Source organism: Lucilia cuprina, chromosome 4, assembly GCF_022045245.1.
Source record: "Lucilia cuprina isolate Lc7/37 chromosome 4, ASM2204524v1, whole genome shotgun sequence".
Lineage (NCBI taxonomy): Eukaryota > Metazoa > Arthropoda > Insecta > Diptera > Calliphoridae > Lucilia > Lucilia cuprina.
In genome coordinates this window covers 65,508,837-65,524,141 of record NC_060952.1, presented here as the reverse complement: position 1 = coordinate 65,524,141, position 15,305 = coordinate 65,508,837, and the positions used below count along the sequence as shown (strand labels likewise).

Genomic DNA, 15,305 nt, shown 5'->3' with positions numbered 1-15,305 from the left:
TTACAAATCTTGGTGCATACGTCCAACATCACACGTATGATACAATTGGGTTGGCAAGGTTTGTCAACATTTATAGGTTCATGTATGTGTTCAGATACATACAGTGTAGAACAATACAACAATTTGAAATATTTAATTGTCTTAAAAAATTAACAATTCAATTGTTTAACTCAAAATCACCTAAAACGCAAATCGTCTTCTTTAATTTTTTTAATTTAACAGGAAAGGCAAACAATTATTTGTATGTATGTATGTATGTATGTATGTATGTATGTATGTACGTATGTATGAGAATATGTTCCTTAAAGTCGAGTAAATTTTGTGTCGTTAGATTTATAACTTACAGTAGCTACCATTGGTTCTCTTTTTTTCAATAAAATTCAGATTAATTGCGACATCTAAAAAATAAAGGTTAACAAACGTCAATAATTTAGAATTTATTTAAATAATACTATAATCGAATGTAAAAATAATAAACTTGTGGTAGACACTGTAACTACATATGTTTTTCTGTACCTTTAAATTTATCGTTTATTATCACCGTATACATGTAAATTTCGCCAATAGAACATTTCCGTTTTATTCAAAAACCCCTTTTAGTTCTCGTCAAACTTTTTGTCATAACGGATTGTTTCGTGATCTAAATACATGTCTGTTCATAGAACTAAAATCTAAAAGTGTATCAATTGTAAATACTATATATTTGTCTACAGTATATATCTAGTAGATACTCTATGTAAAAAGTGAAATAAATATACACGACACTTTGTGGAATTTCGTGTAATGAAATAAATTTATTTGTGAAATTAAGTTAGTGCCTTAAGTAGTAAATATCCTTACATATCTGAAAAAAGTGATAATTGAAAACATTCGAAGAAAAATAGTTGTAAATAATAATGTTAACTTAATTAATAATAACTTATTATTATTCTATTATGTAATACAAATAAAAATATCATGAATATGATTACTACCAAATTACCCACATATGAATATAGGTATGATGATCTGGTACACAAAAGGAACTATTCAAATTATATTAAATCATATTTTAGTGATATTTCATAATAAATTTGAAGTGATGACTAAATAAATTTTAAACGGAACTACGAAATTTTAGTTTTCTGCCACTTTTTACAAAATAAATACCCACTCACACGTTCAGACATTCCCATTTACATTCGATTTATGTATGTATGAACATTGTAGACATTTACTCATACATACATCGAATGACATTAAACTTGAACGCGCTCGAAAATCGCATTAAATGAATGGAAATGACAAACAAAATAAAAAATAGAAATCTTGTTATTGAAGAATTTCTTTTTTGGCAAGAGCATCACAATTATTTTATTATTATTTTTTGCTTTCGTTTTAGTTAATTTATTTTATTTTCTTTTTACTTGTTTATTTGTTAGAAATTTAATTTTGTGACGTCGAATCTAATTGTAAGATGCAAAAATAATGACAAAATTTGTCTGATATGTTGTTTAATTGTCTAAATATATTTATATATAAATTAGACATGTGCATAAATAAAAGATTTGTCTTGAATGGATATAGAAATGTATGTACATTGGGGTGGTCCCAAAATGGAAGTTACTAATATTCCTACAGAAAATAAGAATTTAGCTCATTCTTATATACCAATTCTTATAATTTTTGCCCTGACGTCTATATTTCAGTATATATACATTTCAGTTGAAAGTTGGCTTCAAAAAAAACAAATAATATATTATATAGATTGAATTTCAAAAAATTAAAAAAAAAACGTTTCGGTAAAATCTAATGAGATTTATAATTGATATTATATATATATATATATAATATAATATATATATATATATATATATATATATATATATATATATATATTATATATATATAATATATTTATATATATATATATATATATATATATATATATATATATATATATATTATATATATATATATATATATATATATTATTATATATTATATATATATTTATGAAACAAGTATTGTCAGTTCTCCCGAACAAAAATAAATAGTCCTATCGTGTTTTCAACATTCAGAACGTCTTGGAATCGAATAATATGTATCAAATGGAATACCTACTACAATACACTCCCAACGGGTAAAATGAAATAACTTCCAAAAAATTGTCCATACATTTATTGTGACTTATTTCATTTTTTAACTTGTCCGAATGAAATAACTCCCAACAACATTTTTGGCTGTGAATTATTTTATTTGGTTAAAAAATAGGAGTTATTTCGTTTATGCACATTTTGCTAAAATTGAAAGTTATTTCATTATTGTTGGGACTTATTTCATTTGCATTTTGCATAATACATTTTGGATTTCGTTAAACAATTGTCTTGGACAGACGGCCGGGCGCACCATGTATTTCATGTCATTATAATTATGAACATTGTGATACTTTTAAATGTATCATAATGCCATGGACATATGACAGTTTCTTATTTTCATAATGTCCTTAAGCATAGCGATTTAAGATGGTAAATTTTTCATGAAAAGACTTAATTTAGCGAAGCCGCTGTTGGAACTAATTTTACGCAAATAAATTCTTCGACTTGGGAATTATTTCATATATTTTGGGATTTGTTTCATTGGGACCTATTTCGCACTTCTTGGTACTTAAATTTTTAAATTTCAAAACTCCCAATTGTTGGAGGCACTGAGTAAGCGGAACGACTGATATATACAAAAATAACTGTAGAGACAGGTTTAAGTCCGAGTAATTAGGGTAAGCATATTTGCAACCAGTTATTTTTTGAACCTCGTCGAACAATAATAATAAGTCATTCACCATAGAAGTAAATAGTTTTACAATGCTTCAATATTACTTGCCTGCACCGGCTAAGTAAAGTTTTTCCTGGGATGTTACTCTCTTATAAGTTCATTAAGATTTTGAAGGTGTTTGATAATTATTATCTATAATTTTAAAAATTTAGTCGACTACTCGAATAAAAAATATTTTGTAAGTTTTTATTCGAACAATTTTTAACACGAATAATTGAACTCTAAATAATACTAGAACTCTAAATAATTCTATAAATTTTTGTTATGATCGGGTGTCATTTGACCCCCTTCAGAAAATAAATTCACTAATTCACACTAATAACACAAATAAATTCAACATAAATAACTTTAAAATAAACGTAAATTTTTCTACCAACATTGATAAGGATAGGCCCATATTTACCCCTACTCCCTTATGAGCTCTCTTGTAGAAAATCTCTTTTATAATCAAAAATAACTAAAAATATTCCGGAATAAATTTAAAAACAGATTAAATGCTTAATTTTTTAAAAAAATAATTCATATTTTTAACATACTGACTGGTGTAGGGTATCTATGGTCATCCATGCCCGACCATATTTATTTTAAAATTTTGCTCAAATGAACAAGACCATATACAATGGAAACTACATACTTAATATATGTATACATTCTTAGATTTTTATTTTCTGATAGTTTCTTCCTTTAAAAGAACTTAAAAGTTTAAAAGGAAGAGTACCCAGCAAAAAAACTTCCAAAGAAGCGAAAAAGAAGTAGAATTTACGCCATGGAAGTACTGAAAAAGACCTGAAGAAGTTAAGATTTTAACACAGGCTTGAAATAACAGGGATGTCCTTTTTATTTGATTCCAAATTCACTACATCTTTAATTAATTCTAAGGAAGTAATGTTTATGTTCTTTTTTTGGAAGTAATTAAGAAGTGAAATTATAGTATTAAAGAATACAACTAATTTGACTTAATATTAACATACATAAATAAATTACACGCATTTATTAACTAACTCGAGTATACAAAAAAAGTATACCTTCATTTTTAAACAAAATTCGGTTCTTTTCACTTCGTTGGAAGTCAATAATCAACATTTCCACAGAAGGCAAACAAATTCACTTAGTGCTACTTTTGATGTGGCGATAAATGATATTCTTTTGGAAGTACTTCGTTTTATTTTTGCTGGCTAAGTATAGAGTAATTCCACAGACATTTCGACCACATCAAATTTTAATCCCTTTCGATACAGTTATATCTCGAAACATACATTTTACTTTCAATTGGGGTTTCTATTGCGTATAAATTGGATCCTTAACTCATTCGGTATTTTTGTTCAAAATTAGAATTGTTGATGACTGAATAACTTTGGAAACAGTTATCCGATTTTACCAAATGATGTTTCGTTCGACAGATCTTCGATTACTCGTTTTTTCCATCGTGGAAAATGTCCTTTATACTTGAATATCCTAAAAAAGGATATTTTATTTTTCTTATATTAGTTATGACAAATTTATTGTTATGGCTACGTAAACATTTCAGAATGGGATCTCAATGGGTTTGGAAGTTATAGGAGTCTTTATTTAGCCACATTTACAATTTCCATAGGAAATGAGTGCATTTTATACCTTGCAACACATTTATAATTTAGTAAATTGAGGTTTAAATAATGTTATAAATATGATGGTTAATAATATCTGAAATCATGTCATATATAATTGGAGGTCTTAGGTCAAAATAATAGTTTTTTAAATATCTCCTTTTCCATGCATCTTATGGATTTAGGAGTCATTACAGAATTTGTAGAGCATCAAATGTACGGCTTTTTTGTTTCAGATAATTTTTCCTATTATCAGCAACTCATTTCCTATGAAATGAGTGCATTTTATATCTTGCAACACATTTATAGTCTAGTAAATTGAGGTTTTAATGCCGAATAAAGTAAAAACTACTACAGGCACTATGGGTCAGAGTGTAACTCTGGCTCGAAAAGTATAATTAAATAATGATATGTTCCCTATAAGAAATGAATAACCGAAACTAACACATACAAAATGATTTTACTAACATAGATGCAATTTTTTTATAGAATTGCTGGAAAAAATTAATGCATGATTCCATCAACAATGACAGCAAAATGACCGGTCAAATGACTGTTACTGTGTTACAGAGTTGTATTTTAAGTCTTTACAAATTAATGGTTTATGCAAAAACCAAAGATCAAGAAGAGAATATTTAAAAATTGTTACAAAGTCTTTTAATTATTAAAAATAAAGAGAATTATTAAAAATAAAATTTTTTAAAAGTGTAGCAAGTGAATCAGAATATAAACAATTCGGAGTTAAATCAATAAATGGTAACATATATGAATTTATGATTTTTATATTTCGATATTTTTGCATAGTTCTGTATTTCCTTGCACAAAACTTATTTGCACAAGTTAGGAGCATCAAGTTATATAATATTCTGCGTGATATGTAAAATGGTGAAAAGATTAGTAATTTACTTATGTATATGATTACAATACTATTAAAATTAACAATATATCTTAAAATATTAAAAAATTGTGTTTTATTATAAACTAGCTAATACCCGGTGTGCTGCGCTACCCCTATCGAAATTAAATACATAATAATCAAAAAATATATTTATTTAGTTACTAAATTATCAAATTTTTCTTAAAGCTTTATTATAATTTCTCTTGATGACAATATATTTCATTTAAATTTTAAAATAATACATTAATGATATATTTACTTCTTACTTGCTAAAATTTAAAATTTACCTTTAGTCTTAAAGAATAATTCTTATTCTAATGCCTTGGGATATACAATATTTTTTTTACCCTTTAGTATAAATAAAAAACCTCACTTAACGATTTTGAAAATTACAACCATAATAGTTTTCCAGATTAACAATATGTTACATATGAGAGATGCCAAGCAAGTTATTGCAAGTTCGCCAATTTCTATCTATGTATCTATGAAAAATTTGAATTATCTAACAGTTTTTAACTCATATATGTAGGTTTTTTAATGAAAACCACGGATTTTTTTATAATTTTAATTAATTATAATTTTATTTAAAAATATTACGGCTTACGTGCAACTTATTCTAAGTTTTAATGTCTTCACTGTCCGAACTCCAAACTCAAACTCTCCTGTCTGTCCTCTTGTAATCGTTGATGAACCTATTTTTCGTCCGACTTTCCATTGTTCGTTTGTTTTTTGTCATTTGCAACTCGCTTCTCTCGTCCGTTGGTTCTACTACAACAGTGTTGTATTCTCAATAGGAGTTGCCACTTCTTGTCGTACGTCCGTTACTACCGGTCCCCACATTCGGCCGTCCTGCATTGTCATTCGCCCCGAATGACGGGTTCCATCGCTTCATGAATTCGGCAACTGTATTCGTCTTTCCAGGACCTTCGCCACTACCGACCTTTTCAACCTCATAACGATCATGATTTAATCGTTTCACAACCTTATAAGGTCCAAAATACTTTGGCTTTAATTTCAGCCCTGCACCAAATTGTGTGCGTTTAATTGCCACGAGATCATCCACGTCATACACAGTGGCTTCTACCCTTTTCCTATTAAAGTTTCTCCTATTCTCCGATTGGATTCTAGCTATATTGTCCTTGGCAATGCTACGTATTTCCTCCCTTTCCTCATCCAATTCCTGAATACTAAATTCCTCTACTAATTTCCTGATGTCCTCATGAGCAACTTTCATCTCAACACCTGTCAATATCCTAAATGGTGAAAACTTAGTACTACGTGGTGGAGTATTATTCATACATTGTTGCACCTTATCGACATGATTATACCACTGCTGAGGATCATTCACACACAACTTCGATAACAATGAAACTACAATCTTATTAATCCTCTCTACCTGGCCATTACCTCTAGGAACACCTGTTGCAATTAGTAAATGTTGAATACGCTCCTGTTCACAATATTTCTTGAATAAATTCGACGTAAAAGCGGTTCCTCGATCGGAAATAATTTTCTCCGGGTTACCAAAAATGGCAGATTGTTTCCCTAACCTATCAACAACCTCTTCCGAACCTGTACTTCTAGTAGGATATAACCACACAAATTTAGAAAATGCGTCCACAACAACTAGAATATGGTTGTATCTTTTCTTCGTCAACTCCATTGGGCCTACGTGATCAATGTGGTAAGTTCTCAAAGGCTTGTCTGATTTATCGATCGGACTTAACAGACCTTCAACCTTATCCGCTTTCGCCTCATTAATAATGCATTCCATACAACTACGCACTACATTATTGACCTTGGGCGTTATATTCGGAATGTAAAATTCCCTCTCAACCAACTCATTAGTCTTTTTCGCACCAAAATGACCATCTCTGTGAACAATTTTTATTATCTCCTCCTCCATTGCTGCCGGAATCACTAAGAGTTCATGGTTAGGGTCCTTATAAAGTAGGTCATATTTCAGATAAAAATCCTCAAAGTTCTCCTTCTCAACCACTTTCCTAAGAGCCTTTACCCACTCATCCTTTAACTGTGCCTCTCTAAGTCGATGTTTCAGCGAATCCTCGGCTAATAGACACGGAACTCTACTAAGTGCATCAACATGCCTCATTTTACTTCCGGACCTGTGCTCTATGGTATAATCAAACTCTTGTAGAAACATTGCCCACCTAGATACCCTCAAAGGTACGTCCTTCTTTTTGATCGTCATTGTAAATGCATTACAGTCTGTTACTATTTTTATCCTTGAACCCATCAAATAAACTCTCCATTTCTTCAACGCTTCTATTATCGCAAGCACCTCGAGCTCATATGAGTGATATTTCTCCTGCGCGCTAGTAGTCTTACGGCTCATATACTCAACCGGATGAAATTCACGATCTTCTGCGTCCTTTTGAAGTAAAACACCTCCATACCCAAACATACTAGCATCCGTATGAACTTCGGTTTCAGCATTCGGATTATACAATCTAAGAACAGGTGAATTTATCAAACATGATTTCAACTGATCAAAAGCAATCATTTGTGAATCCCCAAACACGAATGATACGTCCTTTTTCAACAAATCTGACAGTGCACAGTGGTATAGGAAAAAAAAAAGAGGGAAATAATTCGGTAACTTCTAAACGGTTAATCCGATTTTAATGAAATTTGGTATGCACAAAGAGGAGGTGTTGTCGAGTTTAGGTTTTGAATTTGGACCTTATAGGCCAACCAGGGGCCCGGCGGGGGGTCCTCAAATTAGGACACCTCGGCTATGTTAAATTTTTAAAACGATCCTATTTCTTCATTTGAGTTCCGATTTAAAAAAAATTTCGTAGCAGTAAATTATCTCTTATAGTTTAGGAGATATTCGCATTTGAAAATTAAAATTTTAAAATTTTTACCGTTCTTACTTTAGTTTTTTGATAATAGCGGGTCCAAATATTCCCGATTTTCGCCATTTCTTTTTTTATTCGTTTAACAACAAGTTTATATATCAAGCAGTGAAAGAATTATGTAAAAATCATGACTGAGTCCAAAGTTATAGGCATTTTAATTTAAAAAATTAAAAAAAGGCGATTTTTTGCCATTTTTTTGGGAAAAAAAGTATCTTTTTCTTTTTAAGTTATCTAAAAAGTTTCTAAGAAGATGTATATAGAATTTATACTTTTTGAAAAGCTGACTTTACATAAAATACGATAAATGAAACAAAACCTAAAAATTTTTGATACCGAGGGGACCAGGTCCATCTAAAAAACCCTATTTTTTTATAGAAAATTCAATTTTGAGCAAAAATTCTCAAATCGCATAGTCGATATCAAATTATAGTGACCTGTTTATATGACCCAATATGTTCTTAATCATTTTGTAACGGGTTTCGATAACCCCGCCCCTGGTATGGATATAATAGGCAAAAAACCAAAAAATCCCATTTTTGGGATTTTTTAAAACTTTTTTGGGAATTCCGGGATTTCTAATAAGAAAATTCGAACTTTTTATTTAATTTTAGATTTTGAGTAAAAAAATCTACCTAACTGTAAAATTTCATCAAAAAATATTCATAAATAAAATTTTTATTGCAATTTGAAAAATTTGTATCTTCGCAAAAACTGAATAAAAAACATTTTTTAATTTTTTTAAAAAAGTATTCCGCGAATTTTTTAATTTTCAAAAATTATATACAGTTTTGAAAAATAGACAAAATTACCTTTCCATTGATATATAACATGCCTAATGTTTTTTAAGTGACAAATTAATTAGGGAAAACTCAACATCTTTTAGAAAATTTACCTAGCACTATTATTTTCATCCATAACGTTAACTCTTAAATTTGTTACATATATTAAAAAATTTTCAGGTATTATTTTTTAAACTGTAATGATTTTTACCCCTATAGGTCACTTTAATAGGTAGCTTATTAAAGTGACCTATTGAGAAAAAAATTCATTACATAAGGATACGTTAGACATATTAGGTAGAATATCATAACCCTTTAAAAAATAATTTAATTTAAGTACCTGTAATTAATATATAAGACAGGTTTATATCTGTTTGTAATTATTTGTAATTTTCTAACCATGGCGATCGTACTAAAAAAAAATGATTTGTGCTCCATTTTATTTGAACACTCTTCAGCTCCTTTTCAAGATAAAGTGAACTTCTTATTGAAATATATTGAAACTGCACATAAAAATAAAGTGGATAAAACTGATATATGTAAAATTGAAAATTTTATAAATCAGTTGATATAAAACTGAAGAGTGTTCGGTATTCCATTGCTAAATTTCGATCGAAATTTTCTGATTGGCTGGATGAATGTGTAGAAGTTGCTATTTGCGTATCAACTGTTGGTGCTCCCTGTAAGCAGTATGAGGATTTGAGCTCAAAATCTAAGAGGAAAAGGTTATCAACTTCACTAGAAACCTTATCTAACGATGAAGTTTCGGACACTTTTAAAGCAATGTTAAGAAAAGAAAAACAGCCTTTGGATGCCATAAAAATTGCAAATATTCTTCCAACCGCATCACCAAGACGACTGAAAAGAATTGTAAAGAGTATACCCACACCATCATCTGATACAACGTTCACTGAGGAAGAAGCTATTGCGCTTATGTTGCAGCTGGGATTAAGTCGTGATAACTACATAACGTTAAGAAAGGCGCTATCTGAAAAAGGAGTGGATGTTTTACCATCATATGACAAAATAAATGAAAAGAAGAAAAGCATTATACCACCTCCTATTGAAATAACTGATCGGAAGGCTATTATTGGACTCGGCGCTCTACTCGAAAATACTGCTTTAAGGATTGCTTCTGACTTTTCTTCAGACCAACTAAAAAAATAAATTCTTGTGATCTTCAACTCATTTGTAAGTGGGGATGTGATGGATTATCAGCACTCTCGGAATATAAACAAATCAACACAAGTGAATCATCTTCCGAGTATAAAAGTGTATTTATGGCATCGCTAGTTCCATTAAGAATTCGAAAGTATGCTGACAGCGATTCTCCATCAACCAGTTTCGATGATATTTGGAAGAATTCGACTCCAGGATCCAAAGCTTTTTGTAGGCCAATAAGCTTTGAGTATATAAAGGAATCCAAAACAACAACGCAAGATTTGATAAATCGCATTGAAGCAGAAATTAAAAACTTGGAACCTATAACAATCGAAATAGAAAATTATTCGTTTAACATGTCCTATGATTTAAAACTTACAATGATTGATGGGAAAGTTGGAAATGCCATTACAGGAACATCATCTACTTGGTACTGCTACATATGTGGTGATAAAAAATCAGAATTTTCGAATATTTCCAAGCAAAGATCAATAAATGAGTAAACATTACTATTTGGAATATCCCCCCTACATGCTCGCATACGATTTCTGGAACATTTTCTACATTTAGCATATGATTTAAAGTACAGAAGCATACCGGAAAATGCAAACAAAAGTGCAAATAACAATAAGGAGTTAATGGAAATGAGAGCCAGTGAGAAACGAAGAATTCAAGAGGAATTTAAAAAGCGGATGGGATTAAATATTGATAAACCACTCACAGGATATGGAAGCACAAACGATGGTAATACCGCTAGACGTTTTTTTAAACATTTTGAAACTACTTCCGAAATAACCGGAATTAGTATGGATTTACTGCAAAAGGTCAATATTATTCTAATGGCGATAAATAGCAAGCATAAAGTGAACGCAACAAAATTTGGAGAGTATTCTACAAAAGTTTCTAAATTACTTTTGGAATTATATCCCTGGAAAGAAATGACACCTACAGTTCACAAGATATTATGTCATGGAAAGGTCATCATAGAACATAATATTCTGCCTTTAGGAGAGCTTACAGAAGAACCCCAAGAATCGAGGAATAGAGACTTTAAGCATATTCATCAGTTTAGCTCAAGGAAGTGTTCTAGGCAGTCTCAAAATGAAGATATTTTTAATAATCTGATTCTATCTTCTGATCCTGTTTTATCTACTATAAGGAAACGTTGGATTTGCTACAAAACGTTAGCATTTGAAAATATTCATGAATTTAAAGATTTACTTTATCTTTTAGATATGGACTACTGTGATACCGATTATTTTACAAAATTATATTAATTTATAAAAAAAAAAATAAATAAAGACTATTTTTATATAAAATAAATACTTGTTAATTTTTTTTAGGGATAAAGAATAAAAGATTAATCGTAAAAAGTGGCTGTAAAAATTCATAAAAATTTAGGTAGTAAAACATGCCTAACAAATGTATGGATGAAAATAAAGTACTAGGTAAATTCTCTAAAAGATGTTGAGTTTTCCCTAATTAATTTGTCACTTAAAAAACATTAGGTAGGCATGTTATATATCAATGGAAAGGTAATTTTGTCTATTTTTCAAAACTGTATGAAAATTAAAAAATTCGCGGAATACTTTTTTAAAAAAATTAAAAAATGTTTTTTATTCAGTTTTTGCGAAGATACAAATTGTTCAAATTGCAATAAAAATTTTATTTATGAATATTTTTTGATGAAATTTTACAGTTAGGTAGATTTTTTTACTCAAAATCCAAAATTAAATAAAAATTTCGAATTTTCTTATTAGAAATCCCGGAATTCCCAAAAAAGTTTTAAAAAATCCCAAAAATGGGATTTTTTGGTTTTTTGCCTATTATATCCATACCAGGGGCGGGGTTATCGAAACCCGTTACAAAATGATTAAGAACATATTGGGTCATATAAAACAGGTCACTATAATTTGATATCGGCTATGCGATTTGAGAATTTTTGCTCAAAATTGAATTTTATATAAAAAATAGGGTTTTTTTGGATGGATCTGGTCCCCTCGGTATCAAAAATTTTTAGGTTTTGTTTCATTTATCGTATTTTATGTAAAGTCAGCTTTTCAAAAAGTATAAATTCTATATACATCTTCTTAGAAACTTTTTAGATAACTTAAAAAGTAAAAGATACTTTTTTCCCCAAAAAATCGCCTTTTTTTAATTTTTTAAATTAAAATGCCTATTACTTTGGACTCAGTCATGATTTTTACATAATTCTTTCACTGCTTGATATATAGACTTGTTGTTAAGCGAATAAAAAAAAATGGCGAAAATCGGGAATATTTGGACCCGCTATTATCAAAAAACTAAAGTAAGGACGGTAAAAATTTTAAAATTTTAATTTTCAAATGCGAATATCTCCTAAACTATAAGAGATAATTTACTGCTACGACGACATTTTTTATAGTGCTCGATGAGAAGATTCTATATACGATTTTTTTTTAAATCGGAACTCAAATGAAGAAATAAGATCGTTTTAAAAATTTAACATAGCCGAGGTGTCCTAATTTGAGGACCCCCCGCCGGGCCCCTGGTTGGCCTATAAGGTCCAAATTCAAAACCTAAACTCGAAAACACCTCCTTTTTGTCCATACCAAATTTCATTAAAATCGGATTAACCGTTTAGAAGTTACCGAATTATTTCCCTCTTTTTTTTTCCTATACCACTGTGCAGTGGTTTCGCAATTGTCGCAAAATTACATACAAATCTTCTGAAGTACGATGTCAGACCTAAAAAACGTTGAAGCGCTTTTCTATCTTTTAGTACAGGAAAATTTTCCACTGCAGACGTCTTCTCCAACGACGGTTTAATCGTTTAGTCCTCTATAATATATCCTAAAAAGTTTACCTTACTCTTCAAAAATTGGCACTTCTCCCATTTAATCTGAAGATTATGTCTCTCAGCCACTCTTAACACCCTCTCTAGTTTCTCGATACCTTCCTCCACGTTTAATGACGGGATAATGATATCTTCAATATACACTATAATTGTACCATCCTGAATAAGCTCTCTTTATATTGAAAACACAAATCTAATATAAAATACCAAAAGGTACATACATAAATTCGTATTGACCATTATGGGTCACAAACGAAGTAAATTTACGAGATTCCTCATCAACAGGTACGTGGAAAAATCCATTCCTCAAGTCTAACGTAGTAAAAATCTTAGCGGATTGTAACTTGTGTAGAACATCGTCAATTAAGACCATAATCTTTTGCCTCCATCCTTCTTGGGAACAACCACAATTGGCGAAGCATACTCTGATGTACTTGGTCTCACAATACCATCGCGTAGCCACTCCTCGACCTGCTGTTCTACAAAACGTTGATCATCGTACGACAAACGACGAGGTCGTTGATATATTGGAACATGATCAGAAAGAATTATCTTCATACTAATTGGCGACACTTCCTGCTTTCTCGGAATATAACTCTCAACCATATTCCGAACTATAGCGACCCTATCCTTAGGCAAATGCGGTAAATCATACTCATTATTAAATTCCTCTATTACTACTGTAGAACAAAATAATTCAAACTCATCTAACTCCTGTTGAATTGCACTTTGATCCCTAAATGCTTGCGCACTACCCTTTTTCACTAACTTTGCACTATCTGAACTCATCAGTATGTTGGCCTGTTGCAATATGTCATTGCCAATGGCCGCTGGATAAACGAAATTTCTAGCAAAGTAAAATTTTATCTCAAAATCGTCACCATCTATTCTGATCACCCTTTGGAAAAAACCTATTGTCGTTAAAGTATAATCTCCTGCGGTGATAAACTTCTTCTCCTCCAAAGTCATCTGAATCTCACCTAAACATTGGAAAACATCAAATCTAATAATCGAAATGTCACTTCCGGAGTCTATACTAGCCGAGAATTTCACACCATTGATCTCAATGCTCTTGAAGTTCCGATTCGCTGTACTCTTAACTTCCTCTGTGATGTCCTCGAAAGTCTTGAACATGCATGTATTATTTGTTTCCGTTTTCACATTCTGCTATTTTCGTTGGTCCTTACATTCGAAAGATTTGTGTCCTGATTTTCCACATTTGAAGCATTTAATATCCGAAGACTTACACTCTCTTGCAAAATAGCTTTCCTCTCCACATTTATAACATTTCTTTTTTCCACTGGTGGTTGGTTTCTCCTGTTCTATCTTCTTTGGCTCAAATGATCCCTTCGAGGTTGATGCCTGCTGAACGGATCCTCTAATCTTCTCGTATGTCTTAAGTTTATCCTTCAAATCGTGGATGTCCCTAGCCTGATACAGGATACTCTTACCAAACTTAGAATCTGGTATGCCCTCAACAAAATATTGAATCAAGCTCTCTTCATCCAGCTTTATAGGCTTACCGATCTCCATTAATGTGTAGAGGTACTCCCTAAAGCTCTCATTACTCTTCTTGCGATTCTTCAATATTTTATGAATATCTATCGACGCTAGCTTAGTACCAAATTCCCTAATCAAAGCCTCCTTTAGTAAACTCCAGTTTCTTATTCCTGCCTGGCTACGAATATAAATTCTAGCTGCACCCTTTAAAAGTTGTTTGGCATATATAAATCGTTGCAACTGACTCCAACCTACTGCCTCAGCATTGTCCTCAAATTCCTCTATCCAGTTGGAAACCTCGATATTGTCAGTGCCACTAATATGTGTTAACGAATCTTCTATGTCTCGTAATGTAAACACACTCCTCTCAACATTTACAGTGCCTACTCTTACCGATGCAACCTCATCATATTCGGAACCTGAGTCACCTGCATTCAGACCGAAATGTTCCAAAAGCCTCTCTTGCAATTCCGCTTTTAGTCCTTTCTGTCCATTTATAATTACAATATTTATCAATATATAACATTAATATTTAAAATTCAAAAAAAAAAGTTTTGAGTTTGAATCATAAAATTATTCTCAAAAATTATTAAAATTAAATTGAAATTCACAAAATTACGTTACAAAATTTACGTTGCTTTCCCAAAATAGCAAAACATATCAAATTCCAGCAACTAAACAAAAAATCAAAAATGCACGTTACTCTTTTTTTTTCACACAGCAAAAAACAAATATAATTTACGTTACTTTTTTTCTTACACACAAATTCCAATTTGATCTTCTAGAAAAATTCCACAAACACAAAAAAAATCAAACTCTCTCTCTCTCCCTTACAAATTCTAGAAAATCAAA

The 15,305-nt window shown here is 30.7% G+C and overlaps 1 protein-coding gene across 3 annotated transcripts in view; it reads left to right on the top strand.

Annotated features, from left to right (window-relative positions):
• The first annotated feature begins 629 nt into the window (after positions 1-629).
• Positions 630-15,305, top strand: part of LOC111680239 (synaptic vesicle glycoprotein 2B-like) — a 132,260-nt gene continuing 117,584 nt past the window's right edge. Inside the window, exon 1 of one of the 3 annotated variants that reach the window (XM_046949838.1) lies at positions 630-780. The gene's annotated coding sequence lies outside the window, so the exon portion shown is untranslated. Of the gene's footprint in view, positions 999-15,305 lie in introns of all 3 variants that reach the window. The other 2 variants (XM_046949837.1, XM_046949835.1) reach the window with 2 other exon arrangements.